Source organism: Phacochoerus africanus, chromosome 1 (assembly GCF_016906955.1).
Source record: "Phacochoerus africanus isolate WHEZ1 chromosome 1, ROS_Pafr_v1, whole genome shotgun sequence".
In the NCBI taxonomy this organism is placed as follows: Eukaryota; Metazoa; Chordata; class Mammalia; order Artiodactyla; family Suidae; genus Phacochoerus; species Phacochoerus africanus.
Genome location: NC_062544.1, coordinates 262321381 through 262340026, shown reverse-complemented (window position 1 = coordinate 262340026; position 18646 = coordinate 262321381).

The following is an 18646-nucleotide window of genomic DNA, read 5'->3' as shown; positions in this document are numbered from 1 at the left end:
ATATTTCTGGTTTAAAAAAATGCATGATCTATAGCTATAATGGATATCAGTTTAATTCTCTAACACTGGAGTGCAAGAAACACCTTCTCTTAACTTCTCTAAAATAGTTAAATTATGCTGTCAGTGAGAAACTTAATTTCAGACTCTTTGTTGGGTTCCTTCCTTCCACCAAGGATCTCTGGAAATATAGAGTGGTCTCATCACAGAATAGTCAAGAATGGGCCCTCTGGTCTTAGTTTACAAGGCTCGCTTTGATCGTCACCTTGATTGTATCCAGGGAGTTCTTTGAAAGTGGTCGTGCCAAGCCTAGCCCTTTAGAAATGTTTGGTTTCTACCCACCAATACAAAAGCCTCTGAGAGAAGAAAAAACAAAAGCCTTCTTTGGTGAACGAAGGTGAAACTATACAAAACAAGAGAAAAAAAACACCAATTACTATTTCAAATTATCCTTTCTCTTAGAGAGAATCCAAACTCCTCACTGTGGATAGATACAAGGTATATCTATACTTCCCAGTTTCACCTTACCCCACAATGTGCTGGAGCCAGTTCACATCAGCTCAGGAGAGCCTGGGGCTAGATTTTCAGGAATGTTGCAAGCTGGTTATTAAACATAGCTACTATTAAAAATTAAATGACATAAATATCACTCTCTCCCCCATCCGATCTCTCTAGAGAGCCCTTCTATCCCCCCTGAACTCCTAGATCATCTTGTGAATACTTGCATTACAAACAAACATGACATAATTCCTAATTGTTGTTTTCACTAAAATATCCCTCAGGCTATGAACTTTTTCATTCATAGTTGTCTTCCTTGCTCTTAGCAGGGGGCTTGGCACATAACTAGTGAGAAAATGACTCTTGGAAGTTAAAACTTACTCCCTTCCTGGTATCTTGGGATCACCCCTCTACACAGCAGCACTCATATTTCCTAAATCAAGCTTTACATGCCTAGGAGCCTGGCATAATGTTACCACAGGAAAAGCTTGGTTTTCCTCCAAAAAAGATGCAATTTTCATTTTCCAAGGTTTTTACTCTGGGGGAGGGTTAAAATGCTAAGTATAAGCAGTAAAGAAACAAAAAAAGTCCTTTAACAATTCCCTGAGATACAGAAAGAAAATTGATAGTCTCAGCACCTTATCATAATGTCCTGTGGTACAAGAGCCTGCAATGGAAAGGCCATGCAGCTGGTGGGTAAATCAGTACAAGGCTCTCTTTAGCCCAACTGATATTTTGGAGGCAGAGAGCAGATAATGGTAAAAACTGTGGAAACAGCTGGTGGCCACAGCATCGTCAGGCTAATTGGTGGATGGACAAAAGAGCCAGGAGAAGTTGCTCATTGAATATGTATACTTGGGCAACATCCTTTAGAAAAGAATGCCATGAACATTCTGGAAGGTTGATATCTGAAACGTATCAATCTGGGAAAAAAACAAAGATTGAAAACCATTGATTTTAGATTGTGCAACCCCAAGTACAGAACTGCTTGACCTAATTTCTGATTCCACAAACAGCTTTGCGGAAATAGTTATTGCTTTGCCCTAGTCTTCCCAGAACGAGAACCAAACGTCCCTGAGGACACCACATGACACCACTACCCCACCAACGAGCTGGCACGGGCAAAGATGTAGGCTATTTGCAGAGAGCACGCCGCCTCTGCTCTGAGTGGGCAGTAAACTACCAGGGAGATGCGCGTGCTGCCTGCCTGGAGACAGTGTTGCTAGGTGCCTCTGAAGTAGTGCGACCAAGAGGTGTGCATTATTTCCCCCACACTTCTTATTTTACACAGTGACAGTTGTATCCTGGAAACAAAAGGAAAGAATAGTGTCTGTGATGTTAGAAGTAATGGGCAGCCAAGTGCCCCCTGGGGCAGGAGGAGCAGGGCTGAGGCTTTTATCAAAAGCAGGAGAAAAAAGTAATGTGATTTGGTTTCACCATAATTGCTTAAGCAGCCTGGGTGAGAACTAATTATGAGTTCATCTGGCTCCAGAGAAACCCCACCTCTTCCCTTCTCCAGGAGGGTACAAAAATATCAGCATTGCGTCACCAGAAATCACTCCCATTGGTGGCCTTTCTTAAGGAAAGTGGCATGCTCTGTCTCTCCAAAGCCACTGGAATCTGAATAGACCCAGGAATTTATATCTTTCCAAGGCAAATAAAATATTCCTGGAATTTACTTGTCACTTGAAAGCTCATAGAGTCCTCACTCATTATTATGTCATAGAGGAAGTGTTTCAAAAATGGGGGAGTGATGAAATGCAGAGAGGGAAATGAAGGAACAAGTTATGGGCCTTACGTCACTGTAACAGCCCTTTCACTGTTAGACTCAGGGAAGGTCCTGGGTTTCACAACAACGCTGTTCATTGATGCTGTCTTGATGCTTCAGGGCTCTCGCTGCACTCCAATGGCCCTTAAGAGATAAGGACTTTGGCTCAGAAAGTGGGTCACCTAATTCTCAAGAGCAGAGCTAACATTGGAAGTCAACAGGCTAAGACTTGAATTCACCTAGGTTAGCAGTTTACAATTCTATATGCAAGCAAAGTAATGCTGCCATAATGTGATTATGTGGTATCTATGTGAGCTGAGAATGAAGCATGTCAATATACAGTAATGGAAAGAACAGGGGTTCTAATTCTGGGTTCAAATTCTAATGCTGATGGGTACTAGCTGTACATAAGTTATTTGCCTTCTGTGAGTGTCAGATTCAACTGAGTAATGAGGTAAAATGATTAGTTCCTTTGCAGGATCTACGTAAGGATGAGAAATAATATCTAAAGGGCCTACACTGAACTTGTAACAGAGGATATACAAGATAAATGGTATCACAGGTCACAATTCTGTCTCCCTTGATGAAAAAGCCTAATCGGCGTGCCTTTGCATGTGTAGAACTGTGGGAGTTGCAGAGACATACCACACATGACTTTTGCCTTCTGAACCATCACAGGGTTACTTAGATGGGAAGGAGAGTGGGGGCAGAAGGGGTGGAAAGACTGTCTGAAGCAAGTAGCAACAAATCAGCACTATAGAATTCAATACTACAGATCTTCCTCAAATATGATGGGGCTAAGTTCCAATAAACCCTTTATAACTTGAAAATATTGTTGGCAAAAATGCATTTAATACACCTAACCTACTGAACATCATAGCTTAGCCTATCCCTGCCTTAACATGCTCAGAACACTTACATTAGCCTAGAGTTGGGGAAAATCATCTAACATAAAACTTATTTTGTAATAAAGTGTTGAAGAGCTGATGTACTTTATTGACTACTGTACTAAAAGTGAGAAACAGAAGGTTGACTAAATGGTTCTTTGTTTATCTGTTGTTTACCCTTGTAATCATGTGGCTGACTGGGAGCTGTGGCTTTACTGCAGCAGCCTAGCATTTAGAGAGAGTGTTGTACTGCATATCGCTAGCCCCGGAAAAGGGTCAAAATTCAAAACTTAGAGTTTCTACTGAATGCATACCACTTTCGCACTAAAAGTTGAAAAATCATAAGTTGAGAAGTTCCTGATGTGGCACAATGGGTTAAGAATCCAACTGCAGTGGCTTGGGTCACTGCAGAGGCATGGATTTAATTCCCACCCCAACACAATGAGTTAAAAGATCTGGCATTGGCACAGCTGCAGATTCAATTCCTGGCCTGGGAACCTCCATGTGCCACAGGTGCGGCCATAAAAAGAAAAAAAGAAAAAGAAAAAAAATCATGAGTTGGACTGTTAGGGACCATCTGTAAATTCTGTGGTGCAAATTCAAGGCAGGGTAGGAGTTCAGGGGGAAAAGGAAGAACAACGAAGGTGGAACAATAATGTCAGCCACTTGAACAGAAAAACGAACCCAAATGGGATTTACTGTGGCTGTGTGTGGTTTAGGCCGGCAACTGTAGCTCCAATTTCAACCCCTAGCCTGGAAACTTCCATATGCCGCAGGTGCAGCCCTAAAAAGCAAAAAATAATAAAATAAAATAAAATAAAATAAAATAAAGGGACAAATTTTTAAGTCAGAGAAAACAGTTGTGGGAGTTCCTGTCATGGCACAGTGGTTAACAAATCCGACTAGGAAGCATGAGGTTGCAGGTTTGATCCCTGGCATTGCTTAGTGGGTTAAGGATCCAGCATTGCCATGAGCTGTGGTGTAGGTCACAGACACGGCACAGATCTGGCGTTGCTGTGGCTCTGGCATAGGCCAGCAGCTGTAGCTCTGATTGGACCCCTAGCCTGGGAACCTCCATATGCTGCAAATGCAGCCCTGAAAAGACAAAAAAGGCAAATAAAAGAAAAAGAAAAAACGGTTGTGAATAATAACTGTTTTCACTGGGAAAAGTAATCATAATTATATAAATCAATGTATTCTATAAGGCGTAGCTTTGAATATCATTAACATGAACCTAATAATGCAATCACTTTGCTCTGACCTGAGTTATCAAATAACTATTCTAGAAAGACGGGGAGCAAAAAAGAATGCATTGTTAAGGTGGGTGAAGGTATGAAAACTAAAAAAATCATCTAAAATGGGATATATTAATAGACAATGACTGAAACAAAAAAACCAAGAATGGAAATATCAGCATATCATTTAGAAAAAAATATCATATACCCAAGGAAAAACAAAACAAATGAAAGAGTTGAAAGTGGTTGCTTCTGGGTGTTGAGGCTCAAGGTGGACTGCTCCCAAACTTGCTATCATGGAATACTGATTATTTTGAATTAAGGTCACTTGGGAAACAACTAGTGAAAAAAATGGTATTAAAAACCATTCTGACTCCTCTCTGTCCCAGTGAAGGGTGAAATAAATTTCCTGTGTGAAGGTACCTATCCTATGCTTATCACCAGATTAGGGAATTCAAGGATAAGAAAGATGTATAAACAAACTTCGTTACTTTTTTTAATGAGTTTGTTACCTCAAGCATAAGCCCCTTTGTTTTGTAAAATCTTCCCAAACAATTGCTTCTTTGTCTAAAAATGATATACAAACAGCTTTGGTCACTTCAGAGGTCCTGTTTCATTCTTTTCTTTTCTTTTCTTTTTTTGTTTTTGCCACTCCTGCAACATGTGGAAGTTCCCTAGCCAGGGACTGAATCCACACCATAGCAGCCACCCTGGGCCACTGAACTGACAATGCCAGATCCTTAACCCACTGTGCCACAAGGGAACTCCTAGCCCTATTTCTATGAGACCTCTATACCAATAATTTAATTTTTCTCCTCTTAATCTATCTTGTGTCAATTTAATTATTAGACCGACCAAAAGAACTGAAGAAAGGTAGGGGGAAACTTTCTCCCTCCTCAATAGGTGGCATAGTCAACAGGATATTGGCTGAACCCCACTCCCCAACACACACTTCGAAGCTACTGTAGCTGAGCGATCCTGGAACCTCTGACAACGGCTGGCAGAAGGTAAGAGTTCTTAACACATCAGCTTCCTGAATTTCTGCCTGAAAAATCCAATGGAAGGGAAAGTGGTAAGAACCGTTTTTCTCTCTTTTAAAATTTAGATTAACAGGATAAAATATTTGTGGAACTTGTTTCTTGGACACAAGAACACTGGTAAATTTGCTAACGAGTATTGATCGTTTTCCTTCCCAAAATGGTCACTGTTTTGTTTCATTTTTGTTTGTTTTGGGTTTTTTTTGGCCACACCCATGGTATGCAGAAGTTCCTGGGCCAGTGATCAAACCCAAACCACAGCAGTGACCCAAGCCAATACAATGATAACACTGGGTCCTTAACCCACTGCACTACGAGGGAACTCCCACCAATTTTCTTTGTGTTTGTCTTCTGTGTCATTTATCATAAGGAAGAAAAATCATAGGGCAGAATGAGGTAATAACCCCTAGAAGCCTGCTATTCAAGCCGGCTTCACAGACTCAAGTTCACAGTTCTCACCAGATCGGATTCTGTTCATACAAACTTTCCTGTGAGTCCCCCATGTAATAAAACCAGATGAGGTTTTCCTCCCAGCTTTTTCTATGTTCTGAGAGCTTGGCATTGTCACCAGTGAAGATATTCTCTCTGGTCTCTGCCATCCAGCGGGTGTACTTACTGGGGTGCACTTTGGTGACTAAAAAACTAGACTAGGGTTCTGAGACACAGAGTCACAAACAGCACTTTCTTTGTCTAGCCATGTCAGTTCTCTGGGGAATTTGCCATAAGGGCTCCCAATCCATACAGGGCCTTTGATATCTCAACCTTTGCTGTTTTGTTAGTGCTGAAAAAAATCCCATTCTAGTAGTGCCTACTGGTGTCACAGATTAGCAAATTTGTAATTGGAATGGTCTCACATTCTCAAGGGAAACCAGAGACTCCAGTTTCACTACACCATTCTTACCACCTTGTTACTTTCTTACACTAACTCTGGGAAATTTCTGGATCTTCCAAGGGCTGTATACTGTGAGAGAGTACTTGTGTCTCTGATTAAGCCAAAAAAAGGCTTACTGTTTTGAAAATGATTCTTTTTTTTTTTGGTCTGCACCCATGGCATATGGAGATTCCCAGGCTAGGGGTTGAACTGGAGCTGCAGCTGCCAGTCTACACCACAGCCACAGCAACACAGGATCTGAGCTCTGTCTACAACCTACATCACAAGTCATGGCAATGCTAGATCCTTAACCCACTGATCAAGCCCAGGGACTGAACCTTCGTCCTCATGGATACTCGTCAGGTTCCTTACACTGAGCCACAGTGGGAACTCCTGAAAGTAATTCTGTGTGTGATCAAACTGTAAGATTTAATGAATTTGTAAAAAGGGTTTTAAAAGTAATATCAATAGGGTACTTACGGAAAACTGAAACTTAATTTACTTTAATATGCTAGAAGGACAAAGTTTGCTTGGGTTATCGCTGTGCTCCTGATAAGAGATTATAGAAGGTTTTCTTTACCTTTCAAAGTCATCTGCCTCAAAACAAAACAACAAACAAGGATTTTATGTTTTAAGCAGAATAATTTCCTGTGTTTACTATCTTCATTAGGCCCTTGATTACTTAAGTAAACTGACCTTTTCCAATATTAAAAGACCTAAGGCTTTTTACAACTATTTAACTTTCTGTATTAGCCTGCAAAGTCTTTGTCATTATGGTTAAATGAATAACTTAAGTGTTGTTTCACAGACGTCCTATTTGACCAAGTGCTTTAAAACCTTTTGATATTTTTGACAAAATTTCCCCAAGTCAAATTGTAAATAAAGTCTTATTGACCTGGAAATAATTTGGGGTTTTTTTTTTGCAGGCCCTTGGAACAACTGAAGAGATTTGTTTTATCTCCTTATAAAAGAGAGATATTAAACTAATTAAGCTTATTTGGTATTTACATTACATAGGAAGCATTGTCAAATAAGTGATGCTAGGGAGTTCCTGTTGTGGCTCAATGAGTTATGAACTCAACTAGTATCCATGAGGATGTGGGTTTGATCCCTGGCCTCACTCAGTGAGTTAAGGATCTGGCATAGCCTGGACCTGTGATGTAGGTCACAAACGCAGCTCAGACCCCACATTTCTGTGGCTGTGACATAGGCTGGAAGCTGTAGCTCTGATTAGACCCCTAGCCTGGGAACTTCCATATGCCACAGGTGCAGCCCTAAAAAAAAGCACACACAGGAGACGGGATTAAGATGGCAGAATAGAAGGACTGGAGCTCAACTCCTCTCCTAAAAACAACAAAATTCACAACTAAAGACTGAGCAATCTCCACCCAAATGGACCAGAAACCCATACTCTACTCCAGAAGAAAAAGAGGCGGCCACATCCACAGGTAGGAGGGGTGATTTCGTGATATAAACAACCCCATACCTCCTAGGTGAGAAGCTCCACAGACTGAAAACTAACTGGCTCACAGAGACTCACCTACAGGAGTGAGAGTTCTGAGCCCCACATCAAACCGTCACGTGCAGAGATTTGGCACTGGAAGAAAGAGCCCCTGAAGCATCTGGCATTGAAGGCCACTGGGGCTTGTGCACAGGAGCTCCACAGGACTGGGGGAAACAGAGACCCCATTCTTAAAAGGCGCACACATACTTTCACACGCACTGGGTCCCAGAGCAGAGCGAGGATTCCATAGGAAGCTGCATCAAACCTGACTGCAGTTCTTGGAGGACATCCTGGGAAAACAGGGGTGAATGTGGCTTGTTGTGAGGGAAGGACATTGAAGGCAAAGCTCTCAGGAATATTCAGCAGTTGCCTTTCTCTGGAGGTGGCCATTTGGGGAAAATCTGGCCCCACCCATCAGTCAGTGCTGAGAAGCCCCAGGGCAAACAACAATCCAGGTGGGATCACAGCCCCACCCCTCAGTAAACAGGCTACCTAAAGAGCCTCAGGCACACAGCAGCCCCTAATCCCATCCAGAGACTAAGCCTCACCCACCAGAGGGATTAGAATTGGCTCCACCTACCAGTGGGCAGGCATCAGTCCCTCCCATCAGGAAGCCTACAGCAAGCCCCCCATATCGACTTCAGCCACAAGGGGGACAGACAACAGAAGTAAGAGAGGCTACAACTCTATTATCTGTAAGAAGGTCACCACACCAAAAACCTATAAAAATGAAAAGACAGAGAACTATAACTCAGATGAGGGAGAAAGGAAAAACCCCAGAAAATCAGCTAAGCAATGAGAAGATTATCAGCCTCCAGAAAAAAGACTTTAGACTGTCGATGCTAAAGATGATGCAAGACGTTGGAAATAAACTGGAGGCAAAGATGGATAACTTACAGGAAACACTAACCAAAGAGATACAAGATATAAAACTTAAACAAGAAAAGATGCAAAATATAATAACTGAAATAAAAAACTCACTAGAAGCAGCTAACAGCAGAATACAGGAGGGAGAAGAACAAATAAGCGAGGTGGAGGACAGATTAGAAGAAATTACGGATGCAGAACAGAAAGGAGAAAAAAGATTGAAAACAAATGAAGAGAGTCTCAGAGAACTCTGGGACAATGTTAAATGCACCAACATCTGTATTATAGGGGTGCCAGAAGGAGAAGTGAGAGAAAAGGGGACAGAAAAAATAGTCCAAGAGACAATGGCCAAAAATTTCCCTAACATGGGAAAGGAGCCACTCACTCAAATCCAGGAGGCACAACGAGTACCATATAAAATAAACCCAAGGAGGAACACACCGAAACACATACTAATCAAACTGACCAAAATTAAAGACAAAGAGAAAATCTTGAAAGCAGCTAGGGAAAAGAAACAAGTAACATACAAGGGAACCCCAATAAGGTTATCAGCAGGTTTTTCAGCAGAAACTCTGCAGTCCAGAAGGGAGTGGCATGATATACTTAATGTGATGAAAGGAAAAAACCTCCAACCAAGAATACTCTACCCAGCAAGGCTCTCATTCAGATTTGAAGGAGAAATAAAAACCTTCTCAGATAAGCAAAAGCTGAGAGAATTCAGCAACACTAAACCAGCCTTACAACAAATACTAAAGGAACTTCTCTAGGCAGGAAAGAAAAGATCAGCAACAGGAAACAAAAATTCCACAAATGACAAGGCTCACCAGTAAAGGTATATATACAGTATAGATACGAAATCATCCATGCACAATTATACCATCAAAATCAGAAATCATGAGAAGAGGTGGGTACAAATGCGGGACACTGGAGATGAACCTGCAATTGAGAGAACAACAACTTAAAACAATCTCATATACATATAGACTCTTTTATCAAAACTTCAAAATAACTGCAAACCAAAAATCTACAATGATTCACAAACAAGGAATCTCTGGAGAAGAAATATATCTCATAGTAAATAAGTTCATAATTCACCATGAAGGGGGTCATGTGACATCATTCTTGGAATGCTGAAGTCTTCTTAGATCTGATTCTGATTTCCTCTCCATCAAAGAACTTATTATGATAATTATAATTAAATAATACCACTGTACAATTAAATAATACAGTTCTACAATTGTATTATTAATAACCATTTCTCTCCATGGTACAAGGTAAAGTCTATAATGTCTTGTTTATCACATCACCTAGAATGGTGTAATGCCTTTATTGAAGAATCAATGAGATGGAACAAATTGTGAAGACATATTTATATAGTTACACTGTTTTTTAACCAACTTATGCATTTTATATTTTACTTATTTTCAGAGGACGTATTATTTTTGTTATGCTTACCAGTTATTCTTTTTACTATGCTATATAAAATATTTAATGGTATATAAGGCTTTCTTCTTCATAAATTTTAGTTGCATAATATAACAATTTAATATAATGCTAATTTTTAAAGAAAAATTGAAATGTAATAGATAAAACTAAGTAGTAAAGATGAAAGCCATAAAATTGGGATAAAGTATAGAATAAATTTCCTATTTGTCTCAGCATATTTTCCGTTCCACTTCTCCAGTGGGAGTCACTTAACCTGTTTCTTAAGTCACTTAATCTGTTTCTTAAGATCCATGTTATAATAATCTGTGTGAATGTAATTGTGTATAAATGTATGTATTTTATTCTGTAAAAAAAATAAAAAATAAAAAAAATAATAAAAAAATTTTTTAAATAAATTTTTAAAAAAAGCACACACAAAAAAATGATGATAAACCCTCTTAGGTTACATTATATACATGTATATATATATGTGTGTGCATATATAGTGTATAAATTTTATTAATGTAAATTTCTAGAAATTATATTAATTTCCTAAAATTTGGATACATCCTGATATAATGTTATCAGTCATAATTCTAGTATTCTCTTGTATGTCACAAATCACAGAAATAACCAAATTTGCTTGTCAATTATATTGTAAAGGACTCTCAAGATCTTCATTCATGGCCATTTTTAATTCTTTCATCATTTAGGCAGTTAATATTTTACTCAGATACCTTTATAAATATTTCCTGTAGATGTGTTTCATCTTCAAAGAAATTCATGGAAAATAATCCAACAAATACTCTAGAATGCAATTTCTGATAACTTTTAAATTATGCAATTGAACTAGGTAAAAATTTACAGAACTCCAATGGAAAAAAAAAAATGGTTTGACAAAAATTTCTAACAAAAGATCAAGATTAGCAAAAATTACATGGGATAGAATGAACTGAGGAAGATAATTATAATTTTTATGATTTTTTTCACTTGAAATATTGCTAATTTTTAAAAATGTTTCTCCAGATTTAAGAAAATTTTTTTCTCTTTTCTCTTAATTTGGTTAATTGCACTTTTGTAAGTAGAATAGAAACATTTATCTTTTTTCTCCCTGACTAATCCCTCCAGAATTCAAAAACTCATCATGATTATTCTTATTTTCATGGCAATATAGTTATTTCCATAAGTTCAATAAGAATCTGTTCTACTTGTAACAGGCTAACAATAGGAAACATTAGTTGTATTGGCAAGGCTTTAGCTGAAATTTTGTATATGAGAATATGCATAGACTCAGATATGACCAGACAGCTTCAAGGAATTAAGACTGACTTTTTGGAGCCAATAATGTCCCTTGGAAAATCAGCCTGGTACCTTCCACACAGGGTTCCCAGTAACCTTACCAGGTGTGCAAGGAAGATCACCTCCTGGCAGGCCCAGGAACTTCAGGATGTTTGGGGAACTTAGAAAAAAGAGGAACTTGCCCAAATCTATTTTTCAGATGAAGTCTGATGGCAAATATTTTGCCTGGCTTCCTAGTCTTGAGAAGCTATCAACAGTTCGATCTGAAAATTCCTTATGAAAAGTTAGAGCAAAGTAGGTTTTTTTTGGGGGGGCAGGGCATGTGGAAGTTCCCCTGCTAGAGGTAAAACCCATCCTGCAATCTCGACCTGAGCCATAGCTGAGGAATCGCCAGATCCTTAACCCACTGTGCTACAAGGGAACTTTCAAAGCAGATTTAAAAAAAAAAAAAAAAAAAAACCCTAGATAATCACTAACTATTCCTGTTGAACTCATATCCAGACTTATTTTGCAAACAAATTAATCTTAAAATTGAATTTTTTTCTTTCTGATAAGATAAAAATTGATTTGTTTTTTCTTTCTGAGCTACCCCATATGCATATGCATTTCCCAGGCCAGGGATCAGATACAAGCTGCATGTGCAACCTATGCCATAGCTAGCAATGCTGAATCCCTTACTTAACCCACTGAGCCAGGCCAGGTATTGAACCTATGTCCTGGCACTGCAGAGATGCCGCCCATCCCCTTGCACCATAGAAGGAACTCCAAAAATGAAAGTGCTTTTAGAGAGAAAAATTATGTTTAAGTAGAAAGTATAAAACACACTATGGAACAGATTTTAGTTCTATTAATTGTCTTTGAAATTTTGTTTTCTATTTATAAACTGGATGAAACCTTCAATTCTTCTAGTATCCTCCCATATTTGGCTACAACTCTTTTTTTTTTTTTTTTGGTCTTTTTAGGGCCATACCTGCAGCATATGGAGGTTCCCAGACCCATTGGCCTATACCACAGCCACAGCAACGCCAGTTCCAAGCCGTGTCTGCAACCTACACCACAGCTCATGGCAACACCGGATCTTTAACCCACCGAGCAAGATCAGGGATCGAACCCTCGCCCTCATGGATGCAAGTCGGGTTCATTTACTGTTGGGCCACCACTCGAACTCTGACTATAACTCTTGAAACAGATTTCCAATTTTTTTCCCCCATCCTTTTGACTTGGAATCATTCAGAACTAAGATTGTGCTTTTTTCCTGAAGCCCTGCAAATTGAAGCCAGAAGACTTGATGTAAACTTCAGAGAAATCACCATAATTGGTCATATTTAAGCAATCTTCTTCATGCCTGTTGGTACATAGGTCACTTAGAAATTTTGCCTGAAGATCCAATAACATCATCAGAGACATTTAAACTGCAAAAATGTTTCAACCCTGATGTCTAGAAATCTTGACTGGCTGCCCCTGGACTCAGAAAGTCATTTATAGTGGGCTCCAATTATTCTTTATTTCTATATTTTCCACCGAGACAACTTGTTTAAATACCTGATTGCTTGTGGAATGTAGAACTGACTTTGAGAGCCCACCTGCATCACTACCTCTTGAAATGAATTAAACTAAACTGACCAATCTCAGGACTAAGAAACCAATTCTGGGAGTTCCCACTGTAGCTCAGCAGTAACAAACCCAAGTAGCATCCAGGAGGATATAGATTTGATCCCCGGCTTCCTGTCAGTGGGTTAAGGATCCAGCATTGCCATGAGCTGTGATGTAGGTCATAGATGTGGCTCGGATCTGAAACTGCTGTGGCTGTGGTGTAGACTGGCAGCTGTAGCTTGGATTTGCCCCTAGCCTGGGAACTTCCATATGCCACAGGTACGGCCTTAAACAAATTTGAAAAGAAAAGAAAAGAAACCAATTCAATGAAATAATAGAGCAATCTCTGAGCTCAGCTTTTATTAATATGTGTGAAATTTCCCGGGAAGTTTCAAAGGAGGGAACTGCTGGGACACAGGGGAAGCCACCCAAATATGCCAAATGGACGTATTAATTATTTCAAATTAAAATTACTTGAGAAGGGAGTTCCCATTTGGCTCAGCAGAAACAAATCCAACTAGTATCCATGAGGATACAGGTTCGATCCCTGTCCTTGCTTGTGGGTTAAGGATCCAGTGTTGCCATGAGCTGTGGTGTAGGTCGAAGATGCATCTTGGATTGCATGTTGCTGTAGCTATAGTGTAGGCCAGCAGCTGCAGCTTCAATTTGACTCCTAGCCTGGGAACTTCCATATGACGCAAGTGTGGCCCTAAAAAGCAAATAATAATAATAATAATAAAATTACTTGAGAAATAGCTGGAAAAAAATGATGTTAAAAAAAAAACTCCTGACCCTGCCCCCTCACCCTTGAAAGTGGGAAATAAATCTCTCATGTAAAGGTAGTATCTTTATATTAGGAGGATAGAAAGCATCCTTATTATCAGAGTTAGATAATTCAAGGCTAAGAAAATTGTATGTCCTATTTTTGTTACTTCTTCATTAGTCTGCTTCTCCAAACACAAGCCTCTTTGTTTTGTTAAATTTTTAAAAATAATTGTTTCCTCTGTGTAAAAATGATATATAAACATCCTGCTTTAGTCAATTTGGGGGTCCTATTTTTTATGAGACTTCCACATGTATAAATTAGTTTTTTCCTCCAATTAACCTCTTCTTTTGTTTGTTTGTCTTTTTAGAGCTGCACTCAAGGCATATGGAAGTTCCCAGGCTGGGGGTCGAATTGGAGCTGCAGCTGCCAGCCTACATCACAGCCACAGCAACACAACATCTGAACTGCATCTGCACCTGTGCCACAGCTTGCATCACTGAAGGATCGTTAAGCCACTGTGCAAGGCCAGGGATCAAATCCACATCCTCACAGACATTATGTTGGGCTGTTAATCCTCTGAGCCACAACGGAACTCCTCCAGTTAATCTTTTGTCAACTTAATTATTAGATCAGCAAAAGAACTCAAGAAAGTTAGAAAGGAAACTTTCCCCTTCCCTGACATGGGTGAAGAGAAATAGATGAAAGAAACCAAGTTTTTTTTTATTTTTATTTTTTGCACCTTCCTATTGAGTTATTTTATTCTTTAAATGTTGAGCACTTTGATTAAAAAAAAAAAAAAAAAAAGAGTTCCTGCTATGGTGCAATGGGATCAGCAGCGTATCTGGAGCACTGGGATGCAGGTTTGATCCCCAGCCTGGCACAATGGGTTAAGGATCTGGAGTTGCCACAGCTGCAGCATAGGTTGCAACTGTAACTCAGATATGATCCCCAGCCCAGGAACTCCATATGTCTTGCAGCAGCCAAATTAATTAAGTTTTAAAAAGAGAGAAAAAGGTACGGGGGAAAAAAATCCAAACTAGTGGTCCAAATGTTGTATGAATAACTACTTGTGTCTTGGGGAAATTTTCCAATGATAGCATAAAATATACAAATTCTTTTCACCCCTGGTGTTGCCATCTCTACTAAGCTTCCCATAGGTTTTCTGTTTTATGTCAGGATTACTGCCGCCAAAGTCTTCTATTCAGTTTCCCTAGGTCTCCTTCCATGTTTCACCTGCCTGTATTTCTTGCTTAGAAATATGAACCTACTACTTCTAGATAGTTCTATATATTTAACCTGCATCTCTAATGGAACAAAGCTTTTGAAAACTAGAAGTATGCGTTGTACTTCTGAAAACCTAGCACCTAATTCCATTCTTTCAGTCATTTCTAGACTACCCTCCTCCACTCCCATTTCCAGGTGATACAAAGGTTGGGGTGGGACTGTCTTTTGCAATCCAAAATATTGAAAGGAAAGCTTGTGGTCCCCCCTGGTTCCTAGTAATATGCTCATCATCCAGGCCACATGGATAAGCTTGAACAAGGGTTTCTGTCATCTCCATTCCTGAGATCATGAGTCCGAAAGGCCTTCCTCCCTAGCATCCTGTAGGAACCCACACTCTGGGAGTTAACAAGCAGGACCTGGGTAAGCACACCTCCTCCCTTCTGACTGTCTCAAGGGACTGCTGCCTGTAGTCAGTTCTATCTCCATGCCCAGCACTCCCCGAAAGCCATTATCTTTGTCCTCTTTTTGCTGGGTGATGGAGTATAATCCCATCAATGAGTCTAATCTTCCAAAACAACACCCTGCCCCCCAAAAAGAATGAAGTTACCTTCTGGCAACATCTGCTTTCCATTCAGCAATCCAAGGCCCCTGGGGCAAAGGAACACAATGGCTTGGCTACTTTCTTCTAATGGGAAGGGAAAAAAAACCTCTAGCAGTGAAAACAAAGTGCAATGTTTTTTTTATTATAGAGGAAAAAAATCCTGCCTCCAATATAAATACACATATACATATATAATATGAATATAGAGAAGTATTTATATAATTATATTTATTAACGGTTGACCAAATACCTGTTTGTAAAAGAGATTTTCACTATGAAAGCAGTAACTTTTACTACAATGACCTATCTTATCCTCTAGTTTTCTACTATTGCCTTTGAACCATATTCCAAACCCAGGGAAAAAACATGTTTATAAAACTGCAAAGGTCAAGGCCAGTAATGGAAATTGATTTTACATGCTCAGTGGAGTGTTTTTAAGACCATGGAACAGTCTAAGGGAAAAGAAATCTATTTAATTACTCGACGGTCTTTTGTAGTCCATTAAAAAGGCTCCACAATTGTCTACCTCTCCTGAACCAACTTAACATAAATCCCTCCCATTAAAGAAGCACTTAGAAATTGCACAGAACATGCCCTTCTGAAGAGATGAAAACTCCAGAGGATGAACTCAAACTGAGAATAATGATTACTACATGAAGACAACCTGCTTCCTTTCAATGTTTTTAATGAAGCAGAAATTTTTACTCCAAGCTTCTCCAATACCTGAGTATCTGGTCACTTTGAACTTGTATTTTTCTCCCTTCACTCTCTGTTTGATGAGATGATGGAGAAGGAACAATTATGGTGCATTTCTGCCTTTATTCTTTTTGAATTTCAGTCTATCACGGTCCATATTAAAATCTTTTTTCCCCATGTTTGAAAGCAAATACATGATAATTTGAAATATGCTTTTACTGTTATTAGCAATTAACTGGTTTAAAATTCTTACCACTTTAGATAGGAAATAAAGAAGAATAAAATGGTATGTAGATTAGATTTAAGGAGCTCTGTACCTGAATAACTCCTTGGTTATAGAAGGAAGTGTGCTTTTCTTGATAGGTTAGTGCTCAAAGGACTCTCCTGGGACAACTCTCCTCCAGCTAGGGAGGTCAGGCTGCAAGTCTTTCTAAAGATCATTCTGTTCATTAGATCATTAATTTAATTAATTCAATTTAATTAAGGTTCTTGAATAAGTGTATAGTCAATTTCAGAGTATTGTCTGAAATTTTAGTAGTCTTTCTATAAAGCCATAATTAATTATGCATTACCTATATAGTAGCTACTCTAGGACAGTAACTTGGAAACCATGATTAATGATTTGTTCTACCACTACTGGTTTGAAACAAATTATATTCAGATTGATTTATAGTGCCTTCTCCCCATACTGATGAGACTTCACTATATCATAACAGTTATGTCAAGGTAGGTATTCATCTAAGGCTACTCCTATCTTCTTGTCTTAACTGAAATTTACTTTCACCTGATTCCTTCTCCTGTAGCCTGATTCAGTGACAGTGGCTTCCTTCAACTAACCTAAACCAGCAAGAGATTTGCCCTTTTTTTTTTTTGGCTTTTTAGGGCCATTCCTGCGGCATATGGAAGTTCCCAGGTTAGGGGTCGAATCAAGCTATAGCCACCACCTGCCTACACCACAGCAACAACCACACCAGATCTGAGCTGCATCTGCGACCTACACCACAGCTCATTGCAATACCAGATCCTTAACCCACTGAGCAAGCCCAGGGATTGAACCTGTATCCTCATGGTTACTAGACAGGTTCGTTTCCACTGAGCCACGATGGGAACTTCCGAGATTTGCCATTTTTCTTCTTCCAACTACAGTTTTCACCTTTTTTCTTTTAACAAACTTCAATGATTTCTACAACTCTTTTGAAATTCATATTATCTGTATATATGAGACCCAATTCAGACAATTATCCAAAACCTTCCACTAGGTTTTGAATTACTAGGCAAGTCTTATTCTCCATCTATTAAAGGCTAATAAATAGGAACACAAACTACATCCATGCACCAACTCCTGGAACTTATAAATGCTACAGTATTTGGAAAAGAATTTGATGACATTAAGAATTTGGAGATGAGATTGTCCTAGGTCACTGGGGTGAGTGTTTTTTTGTTTTTGTTTTTTTTCCTTTTTAGGGCCGCACCTTTTTGGGGAGGCATATGGAGGTTCCCAGGCTAGGGGTCCCATCGGAGCTACAGCTGCCAGCCTACGCTACAGCCACAGCAACAGAGAGATCCGAGCCACGTCTGCAACATACACCACAGCTCACAGCAATGCCAGATCCTTAACCCACTGAGAAAGGCCAAGGATCAAACCTGCAACCTCATGGTTCCTAGCAGGATTCGTTTCCACTGCACCAAGACAGGAACTCCTGGGGTGAGTCTTAAGTGCTGTCACAGGTGTCCTTATGAGAGAGAAGCAGAGGGAGATTTAAAACACATGCAAAGGAGAAGACAATGTGAAGATAGAGAGATTTGGAGGTGCTGGCCTGGAAGTTTGGAGTGGTGCAGCCACAAGCCAAGGAATGCCAGTAGTTATCAGAAGCTGGAAGAGAAAACGAACCTATTCTCCCTTAGAACCTCCGGATTAGGCATAGCTCTGCCTATACCATGATTTCAGCCTAGTGGTACTGATTATGGACTTCTGGCCTCCAGAACTGAGACAGAATAAATTTCTGTTCCTGTAAGCCAACAAGTGTGTGGCATTACAGAGCCATAGGAAACTAGTGCACTATCCAATTATTTACCTTCTTTCTTTAAGATTTGGTCATCTATATAGTGCCAAGAGGTCATATAGTAATCAAAAATTTTAAATATTACCAAAATGTTGAGATAGAGATTTCAAAGTGTCTTTTTGATTAGGCAATTGGGAAGTCTTTAGTAACCACAAGAAAAATAGTTTCAATATGGAGGTAGGGGTGACAATCCATATCCAGTTTCCATCCAGTAGATTGAGCAGTGAATGGCAAGTCAGAAAGATGCAATCAGTAAGGCTAGACCTGAATTTCAAAATTCATGTTTGTACTCAATTGATGCTTTAGGCACAGAGC